The following is a 19,679-nucleotide window of genomic DNA, read 5'->3' as shown; positions in this document are numbered from 1 at the left end:
TCACTACAAAACCATCTTCCCAATAGTTCTGCCTCACAAATTTAAAGAAATAAGAAAGCTAGAACTAGAGTTACTGTAAACACTTAATGTATGTTCCACTGACCTTTTTTCACATCCTTCCTTTATAATATATAACTGACTACAAACAAGTAACACTTGCAAAGCTAGCTTAACAAACAAGATATAGTGTCTGTATCTGTGCGAAAAGAATAATTTATATCTATCTAAAGATAAATTAATACCAATGATATCTTTGATCTGTGTAAGAAAGATGATGTCAAATTGTGTTGAACGTGTTTCTAAGGGATATAAGGATTTTTTCCAACACAAACTTTTTTGTTGTTGTTAATGTTTCTCAGTTAGAAAAATATTTATGTTAATTTCCATGGTGCTTAACAGCAACCCACAAATTCATTTTCTAAGCGTTCCCTCTTAGTGTTCTGGTTTTAATCCTCTTGGAGGAAAAAAGTATGTTTTTACAGAATGAAAAGGATAAAAGTTACTAACTGAACACGTCATTTTTGTGTTTTCATTAAAGGAAACATTTAAATTTTAAGTCAAAGCCAGCTATGATTGTCTTCCGAAATTCTCATTATCCAGTTAATTCAGAAATTATTTTCTGAAGAAACAATAAAATCTAGAAGATAACTGAACAGGGCAACTCCAACACTTTTCCCTTCATTTGCCAGCCTGAGTGAACGGTACCGTACTTTTCTATCACACACATGAAAGAAAACACACTTCAATTCTAAATGCATATAAAGCATGCTTTTGAACTAAGCTGAATCAAAAAGCAAATTTCAGTCACATATCTTGTTTTAATTACAATCAAGACCTTAACTGAACACTGTACTGCAGAGCTTAATGAAAATTCAATGACAGAGTAACCAATTACACAATATTGGAGCTTTTGGTATTAAAAATTGCATTTCTTCTTCAATTTTTACAGCAGAGTGGTGGAATTTTATTTAGTTTACTCATCAGGTTCATACTCTGTCCTCATTTGTATTTCTGCAAGTATACCAAGCCAAAAATCAGGCATTAGTAAGTCACTTAACTTTTTAAGTCAATTTAACTTCTGCATGCCTTTGCAGAGTATTTGCTCAATTGACTTTCACAAAGCTACATAGTTGTAACCCTGACTATGATGGGTTAATATACCTAAGGGAGGTCTGTATGTTGAAAATATGCTGAATATGCTTTACATTGGCACATTACTCCACCTCCATATCTGAGGAGAACATTGACATTTCACCAATTTAAATCACCATTTCATAACACAAAAGCAGCAGAAAGTACTACAACCATGTGTTTAAGCAAGGGATGCAACAGTTCCGTTCTGAACTGTTTAAGAGATCTGGTTCTTGCGTTATTTTCACTGTGTAACAGCACATTTTTCACTATATCCTGCAAATTTTGAGAAAGCTGAGGTTTTCTGGGGTTTGTTTGTTTTTCAACATACCTATTGAAGAACCTCAGAACATCCAAAACACTAGCAACAGAATTCTTCAGCTTTTCCAAATAAACACTTACTAATATAACTAAGATTTACCACTGTGAAGAAGAAATTATCATTCCCCAATGTGCTTAAGTGAAACTGGCCATTGTATCCTCTTTGCCTGCATTGTTTATCAGATGCTGGTATTGTGTATACTGTTTCAGGATAGGTCTTAATTGTTAAATTCACTATAATAAAACTCATCATGTTATCTAACAGTAGCTGTCTGGTCTTCTGCACTTCTAAACTAAATCTCACTTTTGTCACATACCCAAACCATACTGCACTTTAAGTTAGCAAGAATGCAGAGTTACACACTGAGTTTTATGACATAACTTCCATCTTTGAATATCCCTGTAGGCGGAGCATTGAACAGTTTGACAGTTACAGACAAAACTAGCTTTTAGACAGTAGTTAGGCAATCCAACAATGACTTGCATCTTGTAGTTCATTAACTTCACTTTTTGATCTGGACTGCAAAGGATTAATGTTCTCACAGACAGTAAGCTACCACTGTTGGCCTCAATAGAAGGCCAAACCAGCAACGTGTGTTATACAAATGTTTTCTTAGTGTTCCATATCTTCTTATCTATAACTTTCATACTATTTTTTATGAACAATTTAACTAAAACTGGTTTGTGAAGCAGCACACACTTCAAAAACTAGCAAATGGTCAACACACATATTAAAATAGTTGTCACTTTTATGTTTAAAAAAGTCTCAGAATAACAAGTAGTTGACCTACGTAACTCTTATATGCACAAGACTCCTCAATGAGAAATCAGCCCAACTGTTTCAAATAACAGAAGTAAAATTTAAAATGCAACCAGAAAGCTAAATATTACCTATCAGAGGAATTTAAGGTCTGGAACCGTCCTAGTCAGCATAGTGCCCTGTAACACAGGTGAAGAAAGGACAGTGCAAATTCAGCAGGCTGATGCTTGGAATACCGTAAGCAGGAGCTTCCTGTTTCAAACATAAAAGAAATTTAATGTTATCTAGACAGAAAACGGTAGGGGTTTTTTTTCATTTATTTAAGCAAAACGACTCCTCCCAAACAGATGATCAAGCAAAGAAGGAAAACGGGATGTTACCACAGGTTAACTTCTTTCAAATAAACACAGAATAACTAACCAGTGGCTAACAGAAATGAAGTGCATAGTTTGCTTAAGAACAAACGAGATCTTATTCTGCCATTTTTTATCCAAGTTAACTTCAACAAAAAGGGCCCCTAGAAATTTCTAAAGTGAGCTGAAGGAGGCCAGAGGGGGAGTTCTTTAACTAGATCACCTTCTTTCTGGTTTTCTGAGCATCTGTTTAATGTTCCTGGTTTTCCCAATGTTATTTAAAACCCATGAAATCAAGAGGAGGAAAAATAGAAAAAGAAAAACCCAAGAAGGTGATCTGATCCATAAAACCAATATTTGCATACTCTGATTAATCTTCAGAAAGAAAGTCCAGTATTTCAGTATTTTGCTGTATATTTGCAAGAAAAAATAAATTTATGACAGGTGATTAAAAGAATATCTAAAGGAGCAGGTGCGAGCGAGCAGTGTCTGTGATGTGGAATACCTGGAGTTTCATCAGCCTTAGAGCTTGCATATTGACCTTGTATATGCACAAAGGGGCATCATTAGTGGAGAAACCACCTGAGATGCAAGGAAATTTTCAGGGAACAGATTCTGGAGCCTCAGCTTCCTTCTTGAGATGGTCAGAAAGCATGACGGCCACTGTCTCTGGATATTACTTTATTCTCCCTGGCTGGGCTTCAAAAGATCTGTTGCATAAGGGAAGTCTAATTAGAATGGCTGCCTCTACCTGGATGGCTGACATTTATTCACCATGGGAAGAGTCTGTCCACTAACAACATTCCCACGAGCCTGACTGACATGCCTGAAGGGCAGACTGAGTAGCGTCTAGAGCCTGTTCCCCGTGACTGTTGAAACTTCAGATCTTTTCCCTTCTAGGCATTGCAGCCTTGATGGAAAAATCTGCAAAATAGATGAGGGTCTGTTTTACAATCTAACAGCGCTCTGCACTACTTGGGAAAGAAGACGAACATATGGATTGTCACCAACTGTTAGAACTTAGTGTGAAATCACAGGAGAGTTATCAGCATGTAGCTTTCGTGATCTGTTTCACAAACATTCACAAAAGTTTTCCAAAATAAAGTTAAGATACCAGTGCGCAGTCAGTTTTATAACCTATGTCTCTCTCCACATTAAGAAACAAGTTGTTTCTAAGCAGCTGAGCTAACAAAACCTGTTCTTTGGGTATTTTATTTTAATGATTTTGCATCTTATCTCCCTATAATAGCCTCACTTGTCTCCTAGTCTCCTGGAAGTTGGGAGGGACAAGAGACAGCATTTGCTGAGCCTGGTTTTAAGCTTCACACATGCCAGGTTGCCAGCTGGCAGCTCCAACAGAATCAGTGATAATTTCAGCTCACATCGGAGCCTTTTCCCCTTGGAAGCACCAAGCTGGGTCTCTCCTCTCTTACCACACCACTGATTTTCACTTGTAGGAACATAATACTTTTGAGATTCTCTCTTGCCAAATTCAACAAGTTGGACAAGTTCAAAGGCTACTGGGAGGGAAGGGAGGGCAGGGAAGAAGGGGGAAGGATAGTTGGCTAACAACCAGAATAACAGCATCATTTTTATTCCAAGGAAAACAAGACCAAAAATAGATTTTGGAAAGAATAAATGCATAGCTAACACTTAAAGGAGCATAGTGGACTATATATACTGAGAAACGTGTCTCTAACCAATAGCCATATAGGTCTTTTTTCCTTGAAAAAAAATTCGGTAGCCGTGTTGTCTGTTCAATCCTCCCTCTTGCCCCCTGCACTGCAAAAACTTTTGAAGCTGGTAATCAGTTTCAACCAAAGGTGGGTTGAACCCAGGGAATGGCAGGTACCAGGCAGTCTGCATTTCCATGGCAGATGCAAGTTCAGAGGTACAGCATCTAAGACTACACAGAATAGCTTTGAAATACTGAATAAACTGATGTCATAACAACTGTGGTGAGGGTGCTATATGTATAGGACACAGTTATAAGGAAAATCAGGTTTCTCCATTTCAGGCACTTGACAGTTTCATGAAACATAAAAGCTGCATTTTCTAAGTTTTACACATCTCTTCCTCCCATTGTCTTCTCCCCCTCCCCTATCAGGTTATTCACATAACCACACACTGTCAACAGTAGAAGTTACAAAATTGTAAATGAAGCACAAATTTGCAGATTTTACAGGCACACTATGTGTAACCACAGAACCATCTCCCAAGCTTGACATAAAAGATAATCATTGGAATTATAAGGAAAAGTTAATAAACTAGTATCAACAAATATTCATGGATTTAACACTTGGACTCCTCTATGAGATCTGCTAAAAAACCCCAACAACCAAACAACACCCACCCCCCCACCCGTAATCAGTCCTGTTGACATTTTTGTTTCAGAATAAACCCATCTGGAAGGTGATTGTCCAGTACCCCGTGCAGAGCAATTGAGAAGGAAAGTAAACAGAATCTGCATGGAGCTTGAGAAAGACTCACACTTCCATGTGCACAGAAGTTTGTGCAGCTATAAAGCTACAAAATGTCAAATTTTTTAACAGTTAAAACCAAAATTATAATATTGAAGTTAAATCCAAAAAATGTTCAACATTCATTACAGAAAAATACTGCAATGAGGTTGCAAACACAAGCTACTTTGTAAAGGAAATGAGAGGAGTGCCACTACCTAACATTGCAACTCTTGTTTTGAGAAAAACTATAAGCCATGTACATGGTAGCAATTTATTCACACCTCTTACAAAAATTAAATAGCTCAAATGTACTTAGATGTATTAGAGGACCTAGGTGTGCCCTCAAGCTAGAGTACCATAGTGCCTCTAAGAATCACTTCCTCTGTATGTTTATCAGCGTAATGACCCCTGAACAAGAACATTAATCACTATCTAATAACTGAAAGAAAAACTAAAAATATACATTTCCACCACTAATACATTCTGGTAACAGACCTTTCAACTGAACTTCAAAGCATATGTTAAGGAAAATGCCTGAAATAATTGTGTGACTGTTGTGGATTAGCATATTAAAACTGAACAGCACACTGTTAGGCAGTTCAAGCCAATCTCACTTGAACCTTGAGGATTCTTCAAGCAACCAGGAATAAAGAGAACAGAACAGTTATATTGCTTTCAAACAAGACTCTTAACTTTTCTGTCTTTTATTGCCTAACTTGTTCCTTAGCAGAAGAGGGAACAAGGCATAGAAATGGCTGGAGTAGCCATTCAATTCCCATAACTGAACTTATAGCTGCCAAAATAACATGCCTGCCTATACTTGTGATGTTTTATGAAGGAAGTTGAATTTCCTGGTCTCTTCCAGAAGCAACTATTCAAGACTTTGAGCCCCAGAGAGATGCTAAGGATTCCATTAGCTACTATTTCATTTCTTTTCTTTTTGATAGCAGGGCTCCCATAGCTGCCTCAGGAGGAAGGGCATTTCAGACTGACTATTGTAATGTTACAGAGAGGAGACTTACTCAGTTCATAGCACTCTGTATGCTAATTTTCACATTTGGCATCATGGGACTGCAAGAATTCAGAGAAAAGTCAACATTTTCAGCAATTTCTCTTGCAGAGAAATGGGCTGTTGCTCAAAATATTGAGCTCTGTCACAGAAGTCATGAAGAAGCAACTGAATTAAGTAGGGATCCAACTGTCCATTTTGACAGAGACACTTTGGGATTTATACAGTTAGGCAACATTTTGCTCACAGAGAACAGTACAGGGCATCTGGAACTATGTGGCAGCTCTGCTCTCTAACACACTGAGCATCTTTGTCATGTTCTCAGTTCCACAATCTCCCTGTCCCAGAAAGGGCTGGTAATGCACTATGGCAATTCGTACATCATTTTTGATATTTTTATTGCTATAGCAACTGAGTGTAGGCATTTAAACATAGCAACAGACTTTTTATAGCACTTTCTGGGATGTCAAAATGGCACGTTGTTTTATTTTCTAAGCAGATGCTCAGAAGATAAGTACAGAAGATGATTGTGCAGTACCCACCTTCAAAAGAAAGAAAAAAACCCTCCCAACTTCATACCCTCTGAATCACACAAACAGACAGATAAGTGTAAGGCATATTGTGAGTTTCAACGATTTTGTTCTGAGGAAGCATATCACTCACTACTACCCAAGAACAAGATCAGGTAAAAAACTTCACCGATTTGTGTGCATTTTGTAAGAAGATGTGCAAGACATTTATAAGGTCCTGCTTGAAAAAAACTTTCCATCAACTCTGATCTTTACCTGTTAAGCACAGAAAAAGAGAAATTATCTTCATATTAAGTGGAGCCAAATTCTCAGGAGGGATCAAAATCCACTGAGACAGACCCGTAGTTCACACACACACGGACAAAGCTCCGCACATTCCAAATGTAGCAACAGTGTTTTACTAGAAGTGAGAGTCTGACCTGCTATAGGTTTAAGGAAATACAATTCATCATTTTCATAACAAGAAAGGCTACTTTTCTCTGGTATAGTATTCTTCCCTGGGTCCCTTAAGTTCTGCATCATTTCTGCAATTGATCAGTGACAACCACCACTTGGTGTTTAATGTAATTTCTGAACACATTCCTAGACTTGGGAATACCAAGCAGCAACAGGACAGATTTCCTGAGGAATCTTTAGGTATTATTCACCTTTCTGTTTTGGTTATATGTCAGGTTTTTTTATAGAACGGGGTGGTTGATGTTTGCCATATTACCGACAAAAAACATTTTAAATCTGTTAAACAGGAAATGTCAAAGACTTAAAAAAATGCAACAAGAAATGTCAAGAGCTTCTTAAAAGGGTGCAAGGTTGTTAATGTTCCAGTGAATCTATTCCATTAACCCATAATATATGAGTTTTGGAAAGCACATTTTAATGCTGTGTTTTATGCAGGAGAGATTTCAAACAGGTCCCAAAAGCTCAACACACAGATAGAAATTGAGTTTTACACGTTGAAGTTTTAGAAGATACCCCACAATTTCTTTCTTCCTGTCCCTCACAGAAATTTTCACTTAAAGCAAGACTGGGAGACTTGAAAACTGTTCTGTGTTTACGCGCTGCATTAAGTGTTTCAGAATTCCCAAGTAGCTTAGACATCTGCTTCGTTTTCTACAGCCTGCTCCACTGCCTAGTGCACTTAATAAAAACAGTTTTTAGAGCAATGCTGATAGTTATACCTATCAAAGAATAGGAATAATAAGTTTATTAAGTGCAACAGCCCTCAGGAAAGTCAAGATGAAAGGCACAACTATACTTTAATAGAGAACTATGCACTATATTTACATTTGCTTCCAAGATCTTTCCAGTCTGAGATTATGTGCAGAACATCAACTCGACTCAGCACCTCCTCCTGGGGCAAACTCCACCCTCCATTGTGACTAGGCTCCTAATTATATCATGCTAATTTCATGAGCCCAGAGATCAGTCAGATTCATTCACTATTTATAAAGAAAAACATGAAAAATGCAGTGGCAGTAATTGTGAAGCATGTGTGTGTTTTTATACTCGTTAAATTATTTCCCTTCCTCTCAACAAGCTCTCCTTCAACTTATGATTAGACACTTTATTTTCAATTTTTCTATTCAGCAGTCAGATCACAGTTCAGCACAATTTTGGAAGCTTTAGCAGGAAACATTAATCAACATATAAGGCTTTATTATGTTCTACTGCCTGCACACATACACCCCACCCCACCTCCCAAAAAGGCATTTTAGAGACAGTTCAGAGAAACTGGGGGAACATTTGAAAAACAAATAGTGGATTTTCCTTTTCCAAAATTACAGAAAAAGATCTCATTCTACAGATCTTACCATTGGTTAATGAATCCCTCTAAATCAAAAATAAGATGGACAAAATTAGACCCACTGGTCCTACTCAAATTCTCCTAGATTTCAGACTCTTATTTCCTGCTAAGTAACACAGCCTTTACCTTAGTGATGTTCACTAAGACCCTGATCTGGCACTACTGAAGTCAATGGAGCAAAGTCTCAGAGCCAAATTCCCCATGTATAACTTCAGTGTTACAATACATTCTGCAGTATTATATAAACAAGCAATAATTTTGCTCTGAAGGCAAGCCCCTAGCCCAAAGCAATTGTTGTACTTGACCCAGCAGCACAGAATTTCTACCATGTACTCATTTCCAGGATGAAAAAAACCTTACAACTGGTAATAAAAAAAAAGTACAACTCCTACATAAAATGCTTCCCCCCCCACCATTTTTTATTATATCAACTTTTCAGCTTCTTTGCTTTGTTCAGGAATTGCAGTAGCTAGCCCAGCAGACACCCTTTTACAGCCATGAGATTGCTGGTCTGTTTGGACAACCACCAAATATATATACATGTAAATTAGGGGACAGCACAGTGATTCTAAGTATAACTTTGTATCATGACAAAACACCACAGAATAGCATTAGCTGGGGAAAGAAAATTTCGTTTTTACATACACCCTTGACATAGGTTTGCTGCCAGGTTTTCACGTTCCCCTCCCTGCCCATGTCATCCTCCCCTTGCCAAGCAATCCATATTAGCATTAAAAAAATAAATAATGTTTTACAGGCCTTACTTGTCCAAACCCACAGGTGATCACATCTACAATATTACAGATCTCAGATGACTTCTGATCCCTAAAGACTTTGGAGTTTGTACATTCTAAGGTACAATCTGCTAAATTCTAGCAAACCGTAAGGTATTCTTGATTTCTGCTATTAGTTGGGGGGAGAGGTGGTCATTGTTTGTTTTGTTTTTAAGTCTAATACTTAAGAAATTTGGCAATTCCTAATTAAAAGCAAGTTTCTCAAATTATTTTTCAGACTGTAAAACTAACGATAGACACATCGAAATAAACACAAGTAAAGAAAAAGAAAGAAAATACCTATTACATCTGCCTGCTGAAGAGGATTAAATCCAGGGATGCTGTTAGAGCCCAAGCTCTACAACAAAATCTGAGGCTGCAAGTCCACTTGCTCCAAGTATCAAAACCCTCTCTCTTTTCCAGAATTATTAGGACCTCCTCTTCAGGGGGAAAAACTGAGTTATTATTTCAAAGTGCTACAATAAAAGTCACAGTCTTAGTTCTCTGTAACATACCACTACACGTGTACATAAGCAGTAATTCATGTCTTGAGTCACTAGTTTATAAGCTTACAGAGATCCATCACCCACTCAGTTTCCTTTCTGTCAGTGATACTGAGATCCAAAACATCTCTTTGACCCACTTTTCAAAGGAAGTACAAGCGGAGAACACATCAGAAGGATATTATTCTGCTTAGTTTACAGGAAGGCTGCAAGTTAGCACAGAAAAGTGATATCTGTCTCAAATCCCCCAGATCTTTAAATAACCCACAAACCTTGAAACAGCAAGGATTTTCTTTCCCCTTCCACTCATATGCCATTTAATGCTTCTTTTTCCTGGTCTTATATGCTTCTCTAAGAACAGCAAATAGATGAGGCAAGGTAACTCCATGACATGTAAGGAACATACACATATGACCCTTGAAATGAGAAGCTTTCACATCTGTCTCTTCTCAGAACCAGCTCCCTACACCTCAGTTACTTATTGAAAAGCTGGATAAGACAGAGTGTGGTGATTTGACACCATACTACCATTAAAAGCTGATCAGAAAGCACACTGATGCAAAGGAGGATGCAAGAAGCTGGTGCTAAAGATCTGAACTGTGAATCTAGCTGCTAGATAATTCTTAACTCCGCTGCTATGGCTCCAGATAAATAGGGCTATAGTTACTTAAACTGACTTAAACATACAAAAAGATAGGAGGTAGGGAGGCCTGTAGGTTTCACATCCACAGCCAATGTAAAGCTTAATCCAGAGGGATGTAAAGTAGGTGGGTTTATATAAGTTAAATACATTGATAATCCTAGGTACTTTATCATAGTGCTGATGTTAACACACAATTTTCACTACATACAAATGAGCAACCTGTACTTTTTAATTAAATTGCACTTATTGTCATCATAACATCTTTACTGAAGATAAATTTACACATAGGCACTATATAACATATTCTAAGTTACAAAATAAAAAAGGTTTGTATTGAACAAGAACAATAGCTGCTGAAATGCTACAAGGTACCATATATTAGAAATATATACTTAGTTCAGACATGGAGAAGTTAGACATAGATTAGTTATTCTAGTCCATATGCAAATTAAACATAACTCATTAAATATTAAACACCTAAATACCATATAAAGTTGCACATCCTTGCACAAGTTGAAGGGGCATTACAAGTAAAGCAACACATTAAACATCAGCAAATCAGAATGAGTGCCTTTGAAGGCTAGAAAATACAAGAAATTTAAGAGCAGGGACTCTCTAGTATCCAACATTTAATATATTGACTGTTTCTTAATTTCCACTGTTAGTTCTCATAAACTTAGAATTCTATGAGTTGTATCCTTAGCTTATTAATATCCAAGTTTGGTATAATTGTTGATTTGGGATATAATTGTTGATTTGAAACATGAAGGTCAGCTAGGAGATTAACCTAAAAGTACTAAGCTGTTCACTACTGCCAGAAAAAAAATAAAAGGAAAATTAATTACAAGTTTTGCAACCAGATTTGAAATGTTTTAACAAGTAACATTCATTTATCACGGTCTCTGGAAGCTGGACGAAGTGAACTTTTGTTAAAGTAAACACAACACCTACCATATCAAATATAAATGCAGTAACTGTTAGCACTTGCAGGAACACTGCCTATGCTCAAAACTCTAAATTCACCCAATCTTTGCATAGCATAAACCCCACTGTCTAATTACTCTGCAAAGACAGGAATTCTCTGATGATTGTAGAGAATTTTTCACCAAATGACACCATACTATATACAAGGTGAAAAAAAATCAGCTCACTAACACAAATTATTACTAATATGAGTTAGTAACCGAAACCTGAGTCTTCAGTTTCAGCTATCATTTCCTTCTACTGACCTCATTCTTTCATGTTGTTTACATACTGCTGTCCGGAAAAAGAAAAGCTTAACATACACATCAGTAAAATAAAAAAGTGGTTTTATTTGCCAAGAAAATAAAATATACTTCAATGCATAGTGCCTACCAAACAGCACAGATAAAATTGAAGACTGAAATATCATCAAATGTAAATATTGTGATTTTTCATACTAAAGCAAAAATGCTTTAACATTTGAAGGTAGCTCCCCGCCCCCCCCCCCCCGGTACAGCATTCCTGTTAGACACAACTTCATGGTATGAATTTACATCTAATAGGATTAAAACCAACCACATACTATATAAAGAAATGGCTCTGGAAATGCCTTTTTAAAACATAGGTTTCAGACATAAATAGGTAATCCGTCAAAATGAACAACTCCAGCACCGTTAAAAGCAAGCATGTGGGAAGGAAAGTCATACAATAAAAAAAAAAATATCTGTTCCGTATCTGTTTCCCTATAACATGTACTGCTGTGCTAAGAGTCTCTAATGGTTAGCACAATACAGATATAACAGTATCTGTGAATCAGGCTGCCTTGAATTGCTGACTACATACCTTTATTAATCAGGTCTCAGTATAATTAACACAGCTTTTTCTTTTTCATTCTTGTATATCCCCAAACAGTACACAAGAAGAACTCTGCTTCGTTAACTACACCCACTTTTTAAGCAGCTAAAAACTGAAGAAGAGGTGGAATTTGAAGGGGGTGGAGGGTAAGAGGTAGAAAGAACCAACTACTCGGTATCACAACAGCAAGGTACTGTACCTTTAAGGAGGAAATACTGTTCCGTTCTGTTTCACAGCTGAACGAGAGCTTATTCTCGGGTATAGAGATGACTTACCTAAAACTTCAGTTATTCCTCTTTTTCCCCTTAGGCCAGCCTCTCTTTCACTCTTGGGAGCTTTTTCCATTTAAGGTCAAAGTTACATCTGGCTCTAGTAACTAAAGCTGAAGCAATTTTTAACTCAGAGATCCAACAGGCTGTCTAACATTAGAATGAGAGTTTAAATTTAAAGTAACTCTTCAGAAAGCCTCTTTCTTGCCTCAGAGAATTACAGAATAAAAGGCTTTCCTATTCTGGCATAAGTACTCTGAGTAAACATGATGCAGACATCCCATTAGCATTCCCCAAGTTCACTGCATATAAGGCTCTACTTACTCATTTCTGATTAAAATGGGCAAGTAGGAAGAACAGATGAAGTAGTTTACATCATGGTATGTAAATCCTTAGAATTTTTTACTGAAACGGTTGCTACTATCTTTCAGTCCCCCGTCCTCCCCCCTTTGTTTGGTCAGAAAGAGTCTAAATTAGAGAGCAAATACAAGGCATGTGAACTTTTAAAGAACATTGGCTTTGGTCCAGTCATGGGCTCTGCTCTCCACTTGGAGAATATGAATAATTTCCATTGAAGTCCACAGAAGTTGCCTGCATCCCATTAGAGAACGTAGCTACAAATGGGGCATGAAGACAGCAAAGAAACCCAAAACATTTACCATGCTATATTCAGGTACCTGCAGGAGAATCACATGCGTGTGATTCAGAGCTCTCAGCTCTCAAACAGGCATAGATCTTACTCCAGCCCTTCAGCCAATTAAGATTTATAAGTATTACAGTTACATCCATGGATACTATATGCCAGGTGCTGTAAAGTTATTAAATATACGCAAGCCAAACCCCGTCCAAAAAACCTTTTACAAGTCAATTAGAGACAAGAGAGCTGAGGGTAGGAAATGTCAAAACATTGCACCAGAACTTATGTAAAATTATTAGCTAGTACTTTTGAGGGGGCATATTAGGGCTGCTTTAAGAGAATGGAGCAAATGACAAAACTATGTTAGCTTCCTTTTGATAATGGCTAGTAAGACCAGCAAGGCATAAACAGATCAAAGGAAAGTAAAGATTTGACGATTCAACTTGGAAAGCACACTCGATAGGGGAGGGATGCATGGAAACATGAGGACATTTGTAGAAGTGGGCAAAGATGAGCTGATTGCAACATAGCACAGTCCTTGTAACATAAGGAAATAAGAGGCTTGGCACCTCATTTGTGCCCTGTCAGGCTTAAGCTTGCATTAGGAAGCCCATTATTCTATGCTTAAGACCATTCTTTGCCCCCAAAATTAACATAGTAAAAAAAGTTCTGAAAAAAATTCCTAATATAGGCATTTATGCTCAATCCCAAGATAATGGGAGCAGCTCGGCGTTTTAACAACCATTTCAGGTTTTGATGCCCTTGGTCCACTTTGCACTATTACTGGCTCTCTGACAAGATGCTTTAAAATATCTCCTTTCATCTTGCTGAATTACTATTTTATTACCCACAAACTCAAGTTCTGAAATATTCTGTTGTGGCTCAACATGGTTAGTCTTCCATCTAGTTCTCTGCAACTACAGAAGCCTTACTAGCATCTGTAATTCATCATTTTTCAATTTTATTTTTTCCGGAATTTTCAGGCCACAAGTATAGAACGTTTCACTTGTCTGCAATGGAAGTTGTGTTTCTCTTAAATCTGCACACATCCCCTTCATAGCAACAACTGCTTTGAACCCTGTTTGGGCAAGAACGAGTTTATTACTGCCTTTTAGTGCTACCATCCTCTGGGAAATAAAACTTTTCAGTTAAGTTGCTTGTCCATTGGTCTAGCATCCTATAAACACTGTTGGCAAAATTTAGGCTAAATTTGTTACAGTAACAGAGTTCTCAAAATATTTTCAGGTTCCTCCTAGAAACTTCATGAAGCCAGTAACTTGTAAAGGAGATTTAAGCCACTAGCCCTGCTATGGAAGCAACCTATAGCAACAGAGTTTCAGTTCTATTTTGTTTGGCCCATCCACTTGTACCACACAAACATGACCCCTACTTTTTAGGTAGTATTTAGGGGACATATAAAGACCCTGGAGGTACTCACAAGAAGGGGAAAATGATGCTTCCATCATTCTTGAGCTCCTGAAACTGCCTGTACATTTTTGTATCCTATAGCATGCTCAATGCTTTGGCAAGTGCTTTGCCCATAGATTGTTTTAACGTGAATGATCTCTGGTCAAATGCAGGTGAAACCTGCTAGCTAAAAAAAAATCTAAGTTTTTGAATGAGGGAACCTTAGCATCTTAAAATAAATTATTGTAACTAGATTGTTAAAATTGTATAAGGTGACATAGTAACATATAATATATAAAAATGTTTTTTCATAGGGCTTTTTTGTTTGCTTGCTCTGTTTTTGTTTTTTAAGATCTGGTGATGCCATCTTCTTTTAAAACATTCTAATACAAAGGGCTGGCCACAAACAGCAGCAGGAAACTCACACACACACACACACACACCCCTTCTCACATAACCCAACATATTTGATGTATTATGTCGGTGTATTCCCCAGGAATAGCATGAAAATATTCTTTCATACATATTTTGAAGTATTTTAGAGTAGCTAGATACTGTTTTCTGAGGAATACATATGGCTTGGCAGTGGAATGTATGTGCCCCCACCAGTTAGCTTCCTGTTTTCTGGATTTTCACAGCTCTGTGACTTATGAAAGAAGAGTGCAGTCCATATCATTGCCAAGTTTCATAGTTGGGCTCCCTAAGTTTAAAGATTTTTACTTGTGCCTTTGAAAAGATGAACACAAGCACTAAAACCCTGGTCATACTGAAATAATTGCGACTTCTGCCTCTAGGGCTGAAATATAGGTAAGAATTCATGCAGGAGCTTCGTATTTGGGGCACAACCATTTTCAAGTGCAAACTCTGTTCGAGCAAATAAGTGATCTTGCCACACTTTTTCCCCTGCTCCTCCTAGGTTTGGCTTTAATTGGCTTATTTGGGTAAAAACAGCAGTAGGTGTTTTCATTTGAACTTTTGAGGGGCTCAGGATAAAGCCATAAATTCTCAACCTATGTATAGAGTAACGCCTAGAAAAGAATTCTATAAAGAGTATTCCACTATTATTTAGAAGAATTTATGCGTCAGGACTTTAAAATAAATTACATGGAAAATATTGCTTCTTATCAGTTATGCCCATACATAATTGCCATCCATGTGATAAAGAAGCATGTTATATCTGACAAAATCTAAGTGGTAAGACATGACTACATGCTCTATTCTTTATTCAGTGACTGAAGTACAAAGATTATTAATCAGGCATGCTAAAAATTTGCAACAAAAGTGATACTATTTGCATATAAAAATGGAGTTCTATGACATTATTTTTCCTATTTCATGTTAAAAACATCCCACAATATTTTTATCAGTTAAGACTTTTGTCCTACCACATCTAGAATGCATTTCTGTCAATCTCAGGTCTACCTTACAAATGCCAAAGAGCACTGTCAATTTTGTTTATTGAATCAATTGTATTAGCCATCCTCAACATCTTATTTCTCCTCAACTTTATGGAAAAACTAATTAACTGAGTTTATGCCCAAGATTTCTTGTGTGTCTTTGTTTTCTTGCACAGAATTTTCCTGCTAGTTTAAATATTTAATCTTGCTTCAGATTTCTGGGTTTTGTGGCTTTCAGGCTTATTTGTTGCTACTGCTATAGTGCACACAGAAGTGGAAAGTTACCTTGTCTTACATGCTGGCATTCATTATGCAGATCTCATTAATCTTATCTGCCAGCTTCATCCAGACAGGAGAAAAAAAACCCCAAACAACAAAACTGAACAGGTCTGGTAAGTACGTACTTTACAAAAAAATACAGAAAGCAAAACGTGCAATAAGCCTCCTACATCTGGGACTCACTCATTGTGCTGAATACTAAATCCCAAACGGAACCTAGAATACTTGAACTAAAATTGGTTCACCAGGGTGGTGTTAGTAAATATTCACTGTCACTCAGCGTGCAGCTATGCCAGATTATTTATGCAAAATGTAACACAACTTTATGATACTTCTAATGTTTACACAGCAACTTTTATAGGTGATTCTTCTGAAGGCAGACATTTTGCTTCCAAATTTCTACAGCAAAAGAGAAGCACTTCATATCAATCAGAAATTTTAAGTTAAAAGTATATGCAATTGCAGAATAAAATAAGAGCCTGCAGAACAACATATGGAGACATATGCTAGAGCCCACTCATCTTAAATAAAACATTTATATTGACAACATTGTAAATAAAGTTTGCTTTGAGGTCATACAGAGGAACCTGTAAACTAGTCCATGTTATGCAGAAAAATTTCAGAATTTGGTAGTACTTAAAGTGCTTGCAAAAAACCTACTACTAATTAAGTTATAAAGACTCTTTATTTATATAGCTAACATTTTTCTCAGTCTCAAAACAGGTAGTTAATCATCTGTATATGAGACACAGACAAAGAGTCCAAAAACCAAAATGTCAATCTGTTTACTAGCATTCATTGTCAGCTAATCAATAAAATCATCCAAACTGACAAACACAATTTAAATGGCCAAGTCTGTGGAAAAACGTTACACAAAGCATTTACAGAAACCACTATATTTTCCTTTCCTATGTCTTTTGGGTTTTTTGTTTGTTTTGTCTTGTTTCTGCCTTAAAAAAGTGGTTTTAAAAGTGAAGTTTCAATAAAAGCACCACATGAAGATTGTTATAATAGTTTACAGGGAAAGCAAAACAGTATCAGAAATTTAAACCTTTGTGGGCAAGGAAGTTATTGTGTTTCCACGCCCTTAAAATTAGCCTGCCAAGAAGCTAAATATAATCAAATACTTTTTAGCACACACAGTCTTCCAAGGTCATTGATGCATTTCACTTAGCCTAATGAACTGCTTTGTGAGGTTCAGCTTTAATTTCTGCTAATAGTAATCAAAACCTTAGCATACGTACAAGTAATGTGTTTAATACGTTGTTAAATGAAACCTTTTGGGAAGGTGATCCAAATGAAAAAACTGCACTCACACTTTTGATATTTTTGAAGTGTAAAAGTACTCCATTGTCAATCAAAGAAAACATTCCAGAATTCTGGACACAATCACAGCCACTGGTCGAGTATCTATCCATAGAGAACCCTATATTTATCCATAGACAACACCTCCCATCAGAGTTCTCTCTCTGTTTTACAATTACGATTCTGGGGATCTTTTTAGAAACCTGTTGAGATTAGTGCTCACTGTGACCAAGTTCCATCTTACCTTCTCTGTGAGAAGTTAGGCAGAAGTGAAGAACTAGGAGACAAAAATTCCAAAGGATGACAGGCTTCTTCCACATGGATATACGCACATATAGCAGCATACTACTGTATTCAAAAATACAAGGGAAAGAGAGTATTAGTACACACTAAACTAGGCCAAAATAGTAAAGTTATACTTCTTTCTGAATTCAGTGTTCATATTGAGGTTTGGACTTCCTATCATATACCAGTCTAAGAAAAGGGAAATTAAAATATTGCAAGAAGATACTTTAATTCATAGCAAGAAAAGGATGACTTTGCTTTTTCTTAGGAAAAGGATGCAAGACATATTTTTTAGGCTTTAAGCTGACATTACCTTCCTGAATTAATCGTAAATAACAATTCTTAATCACATCTGAAACTTGGTATCAATATATATCGTACCCATATTGAATGCTTGCAGACTCAAGTAACAGCCCTAGGTTTTAAGAATTAGTTGCGGGTGAAGAGTACGTTTACCACATGGTAAAAATAAACTTATCAGGAAGTAATGTGGGAAGCTTTTATCAGGGACACAGTAAGTGATCTCCATTCCTACAGCAGAAAATAAAAATAAGTACAAACCCCGACCAGAGATTGATTTGGGTTAATACTTTTCAATGCTGGAATTTTTACTCTTTGTCATTTTTTCTAAAATTTCCAAGTATCTTGTGGAAAAAAAAAAAAAGGATAGAAATCTTATTCCACCTCTACCAGTAGAATCCTAGAGAAAAGTTTTAACTCACATTTTTGTTGATCGGATGACTGCTGCTGCCGGACTGTTACAGGGTTCATGGAATTGTTTGTGTCTTTTTATTTCTCCTTAGAGAAGTTTAATATAGTGCACTTAAAAGCAAACAAAAGAGTATCAATAGGAATGTCCATAGATAAAATTATCTGTCACTTTCCATTGTAACATTGCAGTTTTGCAGTTTCAGTTATTTGAGATATGACAAAATTGAGATCATTTGCATAAACATGACTGGTTTCAAAACAGTGATTTTCAGCCAGCATGGTTTAACTGATTCCCCCAAGAAGAGATCTAAGATTTGTTATATATGCTGAATATATGTAAGAACATTTTTGGAAAATTTTAAAGAAGTTACTTGATGTTTTACAGAAAGGGGATTCCATCTGTAGATGTGACCATGACTTTTGCTTGTCCTTTGGAATTATCCATTCTTTATTTTTTTTTTTTTTAAAGTGTCAAATAACACTCTTCTACTAAGTACATGATAAGAGTTTGGCCGTTTCAGAATACAGCATTGATTCATTGTGCGTATTCAGTATCGCCATATGTATATGTACATAGCTAAATGTCTGTCTGCCTCAAAGAAGCATTGCAAGGAGAAAGCTGATAAATAGAATAATTTATTTTGCTATTTCCTAGCTTCACAGAGAAGTAGCTGTTAGGCATAGGATTGGTGCCTCATACTTTGCCAACATTTAAAAGGATGCATTTCCAGTGAGATTTTTTGCCAGATCACCTTTAAAGCACACTGTATTTCTGTCATGCCTCCAGAACTGCCTGTATCAGTTTTATGACTTGTTGCAAAGATCTACCAGTATCAGCATGAGACTCTAAAGTATCTTTCCTCTGCCAGCCCCTTTCCACAGTCCCCTTTTCATCCTTCCTTTGGACCAAGATTATATCTTTTTCACCTCAAATCTAAAACCTAATATGCCCTTCCTACAGTTATTCCCATATTCCAGTCTCATCATAATTTCCTGGTGAGTGTTTCCTAATGGGCAACCCGGTGGCCTATTTTTCTGTACATTATCTGTCTAGGATTCTCTTCAAGGTGAATGTCCTAGTTCTAAAAGACACAAGGTGGTTTTGTTCAAAAACACCAGCAAAATAATTTTTGTTTTAGTTATGAGCAAGACTTTCTGTTCATACACAGAATTATGAAAATCAAATGTTTATCTGTTTTAAAAGTAACGTTAAACCTCTAACAGCAGTCTTGTATAAAGAAAATCAACACCAAAAAAATCTGATTAGCAGATAACTTAACCTATA

The 19,679-nt window shown here is 36.6% G+C and overlaps 1 protein-coding gene across 15 annotated transcripts in view; it reads right to left on the bottom strand.

The window, feature by feature from the left end:
* Window positions 1–18,506, bottom strand: part of IRAG1 (inositol 1,4,5-triphosphate receptor associated 1) — a 79,699-nt gene extending 61,193 nt beyond the window's left edge. For 8 of the 15 annotated variants that reach the window (XM_056354665.1, XM_056354672.1, XM_056354661.1 and 5 more), the window contains exons 1-2: window positions 12,380–12,566; window positions 2,344–2,464 (exon numbers count right to left, since the gene is read on the bottom strand). The gene's annotated coding sequence lies outside the window, so the exon portion shown is untranslated. Of the gene's footprint in view, window positions 1–2,343; window positions 2,465–9,440; window positions 9,634–12,092; window positions 12,237–12,303; window positions 12,568–17,642; window positions 17,747–18,405 lie in introns of those variants that run through there. The other 7 variants (XM_056354673.1, XM_056354668.1, XM_056354674.1 and 4 more) reach the window with 5 other exon arrangements.
* Window positions 18,507–19,679: the final 1,173 nt, after the last annotated feature.

The sequence above is a fragment of the Falco biarmicus genome, chromosome 10 (genome assembly GCF_023638135.1).
Source record: "Falco biarmicus isolate bFalBia1 chromosome 10, bFalBia1.pri, whole genome shotgun sequence".
NCBI lineage: Eukaryota > Metazoa > Chordata > Aves > Falconiformes > Falconidae > Falco > Falco biarmicus.
Note: the sequence above shows the minus strand (reverse complement) of the source record. Positions and strands in the feature narration are given on the sequence as shown.